Genomic DNA, 9,250 nt, shown 5'->3' with positions numbered 1-9,250 from the left:
AGACATATCTGGGGACTTTGGAGGTGGAGCCAGGAGCAAGGGTGTGACAACCAGCACTGAACTCCAAAGGGAGTTCTGGCCATCATATTTAAAGGGACCGCACACCTGTTAAATGCCTTCCCTCCATTTGGAATAATGAAGGATAGGGGCACCTTCTTTTGGGGCTCGTAAAATTGGACACCTCCCCCACCCGGGTCCAATCTTTTTGAAACTTGAAGGGTCTTTGTAGGAGAGGTATCGTGCTGCAAATTTGGTGCCTCTCTTCTTCTTCTTCTTCTCTTCTCGGCTTGGCTTCGCGAACGAAGATTTAAGAAGGGTGCAATAGTCCACGTCTGCTGCAGGCTCCACTCTGTGTCACACAGTGGCCAACCCCCCCCCCCAACAACAACAACAGGTGCCATCAGGAAGTCCATCAGTGGGGCCAGGACACTAGAAGCCCTCCCACTGTTCCCCCCCTACCCCAAGCACCAAGAATACAGAGCATCACTGCCCCAGACAGTTCCAACAATGAGCCACTGATGGACCTCTGCTCCAGATGTTGATCCAATCCCCTCTTGAAGCTGGCTATGCTTGTAGCCGCTGCCACCTCCTGTGGCAGTGAATTCCACATGTTAATCACCCTTTGGGTGAAGAAGGACTTCCTTTCATCCGTTTTAACCCGACTGCTCAGCAATTTCATCGAATGCCCGCGAGTTCTTGTATTGTGAGAAAGGGAGAAAAGGACTTCTTTCTCTGCTTTCTCCATCCCATGCATAATCTTGTAAAACCTCTATCATGTCACCCCGCAGTCGACGTTTCTAGTTTCTCAGTCGATGTTATTTTGTGTAGTGTGAACGCACCCCCTCTCTCTGTCACTTGTTCCCCTTCTTTCACCCCCCCCTTTCCCTACTGCAACTTACCAACAATTAAAGAAACACACATATATAAATTCAAATCATTACCATCTTTAAAAAAAATAGTTCCTTCGATAATGCCTTCTGATGGAAGAAAAAACTTGCAAAAAATCAATATCAGCGGTATTTGACTCTTTAAGATTGGGTTAAATTTATGATAATAACTCTCAAGATAACTCTCGGGGCTGTGGAAATACTTCTTATGTGTATTTTGGCTTTGTCCCAGGATTAAACACTTCTGGCTAGAAATTTTAGATACAGTCAAAAATACAGCGGTGCGTGCCCCACCTTTTCTCCGAGGTGATCTTGTTTGGTTATTTGAAATTTGCGGTAAATATCCCCGACTAGGAATTAGTAACAATTTGTGTTATCGCTGACTAAACTGTGAATTGATTTATCTTGGGAAAAGAATCCAGTTCTCCTTTGGTTTAGAACAGTTTGTCCGACTGCTTTAACCCCCCCCCCCTTTCAATGACGTATGTTAACAGATCAAAAGAAGCCGATAACTGGCATATCCAGAACAAAAGATTTTATTTATTGAACAATGGAATACAAGATAATATTTTTAAAAGGTAAAGGTAGTCCCCTGTGCAAGCAGCAGTCGTTTCCGACTCTGGGGTGACAGCGCATCGTGACATTTTCACAGCAGACTTAAGAACATAAGAACATAAGAGAAGCCCTGTTGGATCAGGCCAATGGCCCATCCAGTCCAACACTCTGTGTCACACAGTGGCAAAATTTATATATATATACACACACACACACACACACTGTGGCTAATAGCCACTGATGGACCTCTGCTCCATATTTTTATCCAATCCCCTCTTAAAGCTGGCTATGCTTGTAGCCGCCACCACCTCCTGTGGCAGCGAATTCCACATGTTAATCACCCTTTGGGTGAAGAAGGACTTCCTTTTATCCGTTTTAACCCGTCTGCTCAGCAATTTCATTGAATGCCCACGAGTTCTTGTATTGTGAGAAAGGGAGAAAAGGACTTCTTTCTCTACTTTTTACAGGGTGGTTTGGTCTTGCCTTCCCCAGTCGTCTACGCTTTCCCCCCAGCAAGCTGAGTACTCCTTTTACCGATCTTGGAAGGATGAAAGGCTGAAAGCTTCCGCCAGGATCAAACTCAGGTCGTGAGCAGAGGGCTCGGACTGCAGTACTGCAGCTTTACCACTCTGCACCATGAGGCTTTCTAACAAGATAACATACAACCTTTAAAAAAATTATTATGAAGAAGGATGGATGGATGGATGGATGGATGGATGGACAGATGGACGGATGGATGGATAGATAGATAGATAGCAGGTACTCCTTTGCATATTAGGCCACACCCCTAGGGATTTTTCACATAGCGTGTGCAGCACAATGACATCACTCATAAGTGGCAAAAGTGGGAGGGCTTCTAGTGTCCTGGCCCCGCTGGTGGACCTCCTGATGGCACTTGGGGTTTTTTGGCCACTGTGTGACACAGAGTGTTGGACTGGATGGGTCATTGGCCTGATCCAACATGGCTTCTCTTATGTTCTTATGTTCTAGCCCTTCTCTTATATTCATATGTTCTTATGTCTGGGGCAGTGATGCTCTGTATTCTTGGTGCTGGGGGGGGGCAACAACGGGAGGGCTTCTAGTGTCCTGGCCCCATTGATGGACCTCCTGATGGCACCTGGTTTTTGGCCACTGTGTGACACAGTGTTGGACTGGATGGGCCACTGGCCTGATCCGACATGGCTTCTCTTATGTTCTTATGTTCTGGCCCTGCTGGTGGACCTCCTGATGGCACCTGAGGTTTTTTGGCCACTGTGTAACACAGAGTGTTGGAATGGATAGGCCATTGGCCTTATCCAACATGGCTTCTCTTATATTTTTATGTTCTGGCCCTTCTCTTATATTTTTATGTTCTTATGTCTGGGGCAGTGATGCTCTGTATTCTTGGTGCTTGGGGAGGCACAGCAGGAGGGCTTCTAGTGTCCTGGCCCCACTGATGGACCTCCTGATGGCACCTGGTTTTCTTGGCCCCTGTGTGACACAGAGTGTTGGGCTAGAGGGGCCATTGGCCTGATCCAACATGGCTTCTCTTGTGCTCTTATGTCTGGGGCAGTGATGCTCTGTATTCTTGGTGCTTGGGGGGGGCACAGTGGGAGGGCTTCTAGTGTCCTGGCCCCACTGATGAATCTCCTGATGGCACCTGGTTTTCTTGGCCCCTGTGTGACACAGAGTGTTGGGCTGGAGGGGCCACTGGCCTGATCCAACAGGGCTTCCCTAATGTTCTCTTGTGTTCTTATGACTAGATGGACCCTCCCTGGCCTGATGTAGCAGGGCTCTTGTGTTGTTCTTCAGAGGAGAGGAGAGGGTCTCCACTTGATTGCATGAGCCTTGATGAAGAATACCCCTCCGTATTGTGCTCCAATCCGTGCTGACTTCTGTTTCTTGCCTATGAAGGAGGCTCAGATGTCCAAGAGAGCACAGCTAGCAACAGGTTCTCCTGGGAGCTGCAGGGAGGCAGGGGGTGTTTCTTGGGGTGGTTTCTGGCTCCCCCAGGGAGGCAGGGAGTATTTCCTCAGCACATGCTGCTTGTTTGTGCAGCTTCAGTGGTCTGGGGGGATGCTGTCAGGTTTTCCACTCTAGCATATCGATGCTCTCCCCTGGGAAGGAGAGGCATCAGGCGGCTCACACGTCCTTTGGGGTTTCTCATTATCTCTGCTCCTTTACAGCGGCTTCAGACCAGGGGTTGCAACGCTGGGTTGGGAAATACCTGTAAATTTGGGGGTGGAGCCTAAAGCGGGAGGGGTTTGGGGAGGGGAGGGGCCTCAGGATGGTCCAGTGTCCATCCTTGGGTTGCCAGGTCCAAGACAAGAAATATCTGGAACAGGGCTTTTTTTTGTAACAGGAACTCCTTTCAATATTAGGTCACACACCCCTGATGGAGCCAATCCTTCAAGAGGTTATAGGGCTCTTCGTATTTATTTATTTATTTATTTATTTATTTATTTATTTATTTATTTATTTATTTATTTATTTATTTATTTATATATATTTAGGCTTATATCCCGCCCTTCCCACCAAGTGGCTCAGGGCGGCTTACAACATTTTAATTCACATAATTCAGCTTAAAAACATTTACATAACAAAGTTAAAACCGTAATTAATAAGACATAAAAATAAGAATAAAAAGCAGCGGTCGTACAGGGCTACTGGAAGCCCTTGGAGGATTGGCTACATCAGGGGGGCATGGCCTAACATGCAAAAGAGTTCCTGCTAAAAAAAGCCCCTATCTGGAAACTTTGGAGGTGGAGCCAGGAGACTTTGGGGGTGGAGCCAGAAGACTTTGGGGTGGAGCCAGGAGACTTTGGGGGTGGAGCCAGGAGACTTTGGGGGTGGAGCCAGAAGATTTTGGGGTGGAGCCAGAAGATTTTGAAGGGTGGAGCCAGGAGACTTGGGGGTGGAGCCAGGAGACTTTGGGGGTGGAGCCAGGAGACTTTGGGGGTGGAGCTAGGAGACCCTGGAGGTGGAGCTGGGAGACTTTGGGGGTGGAGCCAGGAGACTTTGGGGGGTAGAGCCAGAAGACTTTGGAGGTGAAGCCAGGAGACTTTGGGGGTGGAGCCAGAAGACTTTGGGGGTGGAGCAAGAAGACTTCGGGGTGGAGCCAGAAGACTTTGGAGGTGGAGCCAGGAGACTTTGGGGGTGGAGCCAGGAGACTTTGGGGTGGAGCCAGGAGACTTTGGAGGTGTAGTCAGGAGACTTTGTGGGTGGAGCCAGAAGACTTTGGGGTGGAGCCAGGAGACTTTGGGGGTGAAGCTAGGAGACTTTTGGGGGTGGAGCCTGGAGCAAGGTTGTGACAAGACGGATTGAACTCTGAAGGGAGTTCTGGACATCCAATTGAAAGGGTTGTTCAGTCGCACAGTTTAAAGAGACCACACACTTTTAAAATGCCTTCCTTCCCTTTGTAATAATGAAGGACAGGGGCACCTTCTTTGGGGGCTCATAGAATTGGAGCCCCTGGCCCAATCTTTTTGAAACTTGGGGGATTATTTGAGGAGAGGCCCTGGATGCTGTGCTGCAAGTGTGGTGCCTCTACCTCAAAAAACAGCCCCTGCAGAGCTCCAGATACCCACAGATCAATTCTCCGCTACACCCAATGGAGATTGGTCTCCGTAGGGTGCAATGGATGCCCAAAAGACATTTCCTTTCCTCCACCAACCCTGCGAGGTAGGCAAGACTTTCCTAGGGCCCTGCCTGACCCTTTCAGCTGTGTACCGCACAGAGGGAAGATGCCATTTGATGCCGGGCCAGTCCAGGTAGGCGGCTTTCTCGGCTGCCCCTTGAGTTGCCAGCCTCCAGGGGGGACCTGGGGATCCCCCAGAATTCCAGCTGATCTCCAGACGACAGAGATCTCTGGAGAAAATGGCCGCTTTGGAGGCTGGGCTGCAGGGCCTTGTCCCATGCTGAGGCCCCTCCCCTCCCCAAACTCCATCCTCTCCAGACTCCACCCCCAAAATCTCCAAGTGTTTCCCAACACAGCGTTGGCAACTCTAGCTATCTCGCCTCCAGTTCACCCCTCAGCTCTCCGAATGGACTCAGGCAGGGCTTGTTTTAAAAAAAGCAGGAACACAGTTCTGGCTGGCGCAGAATCAGGGGGTGTGGCCTAATATGCAAATGAGTTCCTGCTGGGCTTTTTCTACCCCCAACTCCGCCCCCCCGGCCTTAGGGAAGTGATCATGTAAGGTAGGGTGGCCGAGTCCAATTCAAGAAATATCTGAGGACTTTGGGGGCGGAGCCAGGAGAGCTTGGGGTGGGGTCAGGAGAATTTTGGAGGTGGAGCCAGCAGCAAGGGTTGTGACAAGCAGAATTGAAGTCCAAAGGGAGTTCTGGCCATCACATTTAAAGAGACTGCACACCTTTTAAACGCCTTCTCTCCATTAGAAATAATGAAGGAGAGGGGCACCTTCTTTTGGGGCTCATAGAATTGGACCCCCTGGTCCAATCTTTTGGAAACTTGGGAGGTATTTTGGGGAGAGGCCCTGGATGCTATGCTGAATATTTGGTGCCTCTAGCTCAAAAAACAGCCCCCAGAGCCTCATATACCCACAGATCAATTCTCCATTATACCCTCTGGGAATCAGTCTCCATAGGGATTAATGGAGTGTGCAGCAGATATTTTCCTCCCCCCCCCACTTTCTGATGACCCTGAAGCAGGGGGAGGGCCTCTAAACCGGAGATCCCCTGCCCCCACCTGGGGATTATGGAACTCAAAGAAGCCCTTCCAAAGACGTCTGTTCTAGATATCAAGACGTTTCATCCGTCTTTCTTCAGTTTGGAGCCTTGTTTATCACTGGAAAAGAGCCTCGTGGCACAGAGTGGTAAAGCCGCAGTACTGCAGTCCTAAGCTCTGCTCACGACCTGAGTTCGATCCCGGAGGAAGCTAGGTTTTCAGGTAGCCGGCTCGAGGTTGACTCCGCCTTCCATCCTTCTGAGGTTGGTCAAATGAGTCCCCAGCTTCCTGGGGGGGGGGAGTGTAGATGACTGGGGAAGGCAATGGCAAACCACCCCGTAAAAAGTCTGCTGTGAAAACGTGAAAGCAACGTCACCCCAGAGTCGGAAACGACCAGTGCTTGCACAGGGGACCTTTCCTTTCCTTTTCCTTATCACTGGAACCCGATCTTTACAATACATTCACAGGAGACGAACAAGGTTTTGAACATGTCTGTAAGAACATGTCTGGAGAACCTGGAAATCTTACAGACCTGTTCTGAACCTTGTTGGTCTCCAGTGAACGTATTGTAAAGATTGGGTTCCAGCGATAAACTAGCCTCCAAACTGAAGAAAGACGGATGAAACGTCTTGATATCTAGAACAGACGTCTTTGGAAGGGCTTCTTTTAGTTCCGTGAACTAAATACTGGACTATTGCCACTCCTTGGTAGTCGGAAAGACTGCTTTTGAACTGTCTTCTGTTTATGTCTTTTTGCTACATGCTCTTGTTTTTTTCAAGTTCTATGTGCAAGCTTTGTCAGAACACCACTGACCTCTACATTACACTGTCTTCTTGTTTAAAATTTATGGTGTCTCTTAGCGGGGTTTTTTTTGTATTTACCCACCTGGGAATTGGCAGCCCTAATTGTCAGGGCATTTGGCCTCTGTCTGCTGGGGGGGGGGGGTTAAAGAATTGCAACATACATAGAGCAGGGGTGGCCAACGGTAGCTCTCCAGATGTTTTTTGCCTACAACTCCCATCAGCTCCAGACATTGGCCATGCTGGCTGGGGCTGATGGGAGTTGTAGGCAAAAAACATCTGGAGCGCTACCGTTGGCCACCCCTGACATAGAGGATTGGCAACCCCAGACTGGGAAATTGAGAAGGGAAGGCAGATTCCACAGAAGGCAGGGTTTGAGGAGAGGAGGGGTTTGGGGAGGGGAGCGACCCCTGTGGGTTACAATGCCATGTGGCCCGCTTTCCAAAACTGTCATCTTTTGCAGAGCAACTGAGCTCTGTCTCCTGGAGATCAGTAATAATTCCTGGAGTTTTCCAGGCCCTACCTGGAGGAGATGAAAAATGCTAACGCCCTGAGTCTAATCAATAATAAATAATTTAAGAACATTAGGGAAGCCATGTTGGACCAGGCCAATGGCCCATCCAGTCCAACACTCTGTATCTCATAAGAACATAACAGAAGCCATACTGGATAAGGCCAATGGCCCATCCAGTTCAACACTCTGTGTCACATAAGAACATAAGAGAAGCCATGTTGGATCAGGCCAATGGCCCATCCAGTCCAACACTCTGTCTCACAGAAGAACAGAAGAGAAGCCATGTTGGATCAGGCCAATGGCCCATCCAGTCCAACACTCTGTGTCTCATAAGAACATAAGTGAAGCCATGTTGGATCAGGCCAGTGGCCCCTCCAGTCCAACACTTTGTGTCACATAAGAACATAAGATAAGCAATGTTGGATCAGGCCAATGGCCCATCCAGTCCAACACTCTGTGTCCTTTCAAGGACAACTCTGCAAGAACTATGGCTGACCCAAGACCATTCCAGCAGCTGCAAGTGGAGGAGGGGGGAATCAGACCCGGTTCTCCCAGGTAACAGTCCGCACACTTCACCACTACACCAAACTGGCTCTCAAAAGGTACGTGCGGCTGAGAGAGCTCTCACAGCAGCTGCCCTTTCAAGGACAACTCGCCAAGAACTATGGCTGACCCAAGGCCATTCCAGCAGCTGCAAGTGGAGGAGGGGGGAATCAGACCCGGTTCTCCCAGGTAACAGTCCGCACACTTCACCACTACACCAAACTGGCTCTCCAGCTGGATGTCTGAGCCATCTGAAAGCCCTGTCACCTGCCAATCACCCGTCCCCTCACCTGTTGGACCTCAGAAGGTCACGGTGTGGGGCTTTCCCTCCTGCCACACCTGTCTGCCAGTGTTCCAGCCCGCCAAGGAGTTGGCAGCTACAGCCGCCCCACCAAGGAGAAAGGAATCTTGGCTCCCTGGCAGGGCGTCTTGCGAAAGGCAGAAACTCCTTGGCTGGAGAGAGCCGGGACGTGTTGAGCCAGTTCTGCTCTCCCTCTTATCAGAAACCAGGTCAGGAATCACACCTCCCTTGCAGGCGGGGCAGGGGTGTCGATCGCCCTCGACAGTCCAGGAGGGAGACCGGGACGGAACACCAGCTGGAGAGGTATGCTGGGGGGGGGGGCTGCAAGGGGGGGGGGAGGAGGGAAACAGCAGTCAATTTTTCCTCTCTCTCTCTCCACGTCCTCTCTGGGGCAGTAGGAAAGATTTCAACAGCGCTTGCTTTGCTGCTTGTTCTTCCCTGGGAGGCCCCAGATGAACTAGTTAGGCTGATTTGGCCAGCGCTCCCTCTGGATCTTCCTAGGTTCTGGGAAGTCTTGCAAAGCATCGGGCTAGGATCTGGGAGACCCAGGCTCGAATCTGCACTCTGCCGCAGACGCTCCCTGGGGGATCTCAGCCTCAGCCCACCTTAGAGGGGTTTAGTAAATATAGAATAAATCAAGGAACATCCCTGTAGGGTTGCCAAGTCTAACTCAAGAAATATCTGGGGACTTTGGGGGTGGAGCCGGGAGACTTTGGGGGTGGAGCCAGGAGCAAGGTTGTGACGAGCATCATTGAACTCCAACGGGAGTTCCGGGCATTACATTGAAAGGGACCACATGTCTTTAAATGCCTTCCCTCCGTTGGAAATAATGAAGGATAGGGGCACCTTCTTTGGGGGCTCATGGAATTGGACCCCCTGGTCCAATCGTTTTGAAACTTGGAGGGTGTTTTGAGGAGAGGCACCGGATGCTATGCTGCAAATTTGGTGCCTGTAAGTAAAAGAAACAGCCCCCCCCCCCCAGAGCCC

Source organism: Heteronotia binoei, chromosome 1 (assembly GCF_032191835.1).
Source record: "Heteronotia binoei isolate CCM8104 ecotype False Entrance Well chromosome 1, APGP_CSIRO_Hbin_v1, whole genome shotgun sequence".
In the NCBI taxonomy this organism is placed as follows: Eukaryota; Metazoa; Chordata; class Lepidosauria; order Squamata; family Gekkonidae; genus Heteronotia; species Heteronotia binoei.
The sequence above is the reverse complement of the archived record's forward strand: the minus strand, read 5'-3'. Positions refer to the sequence as shown.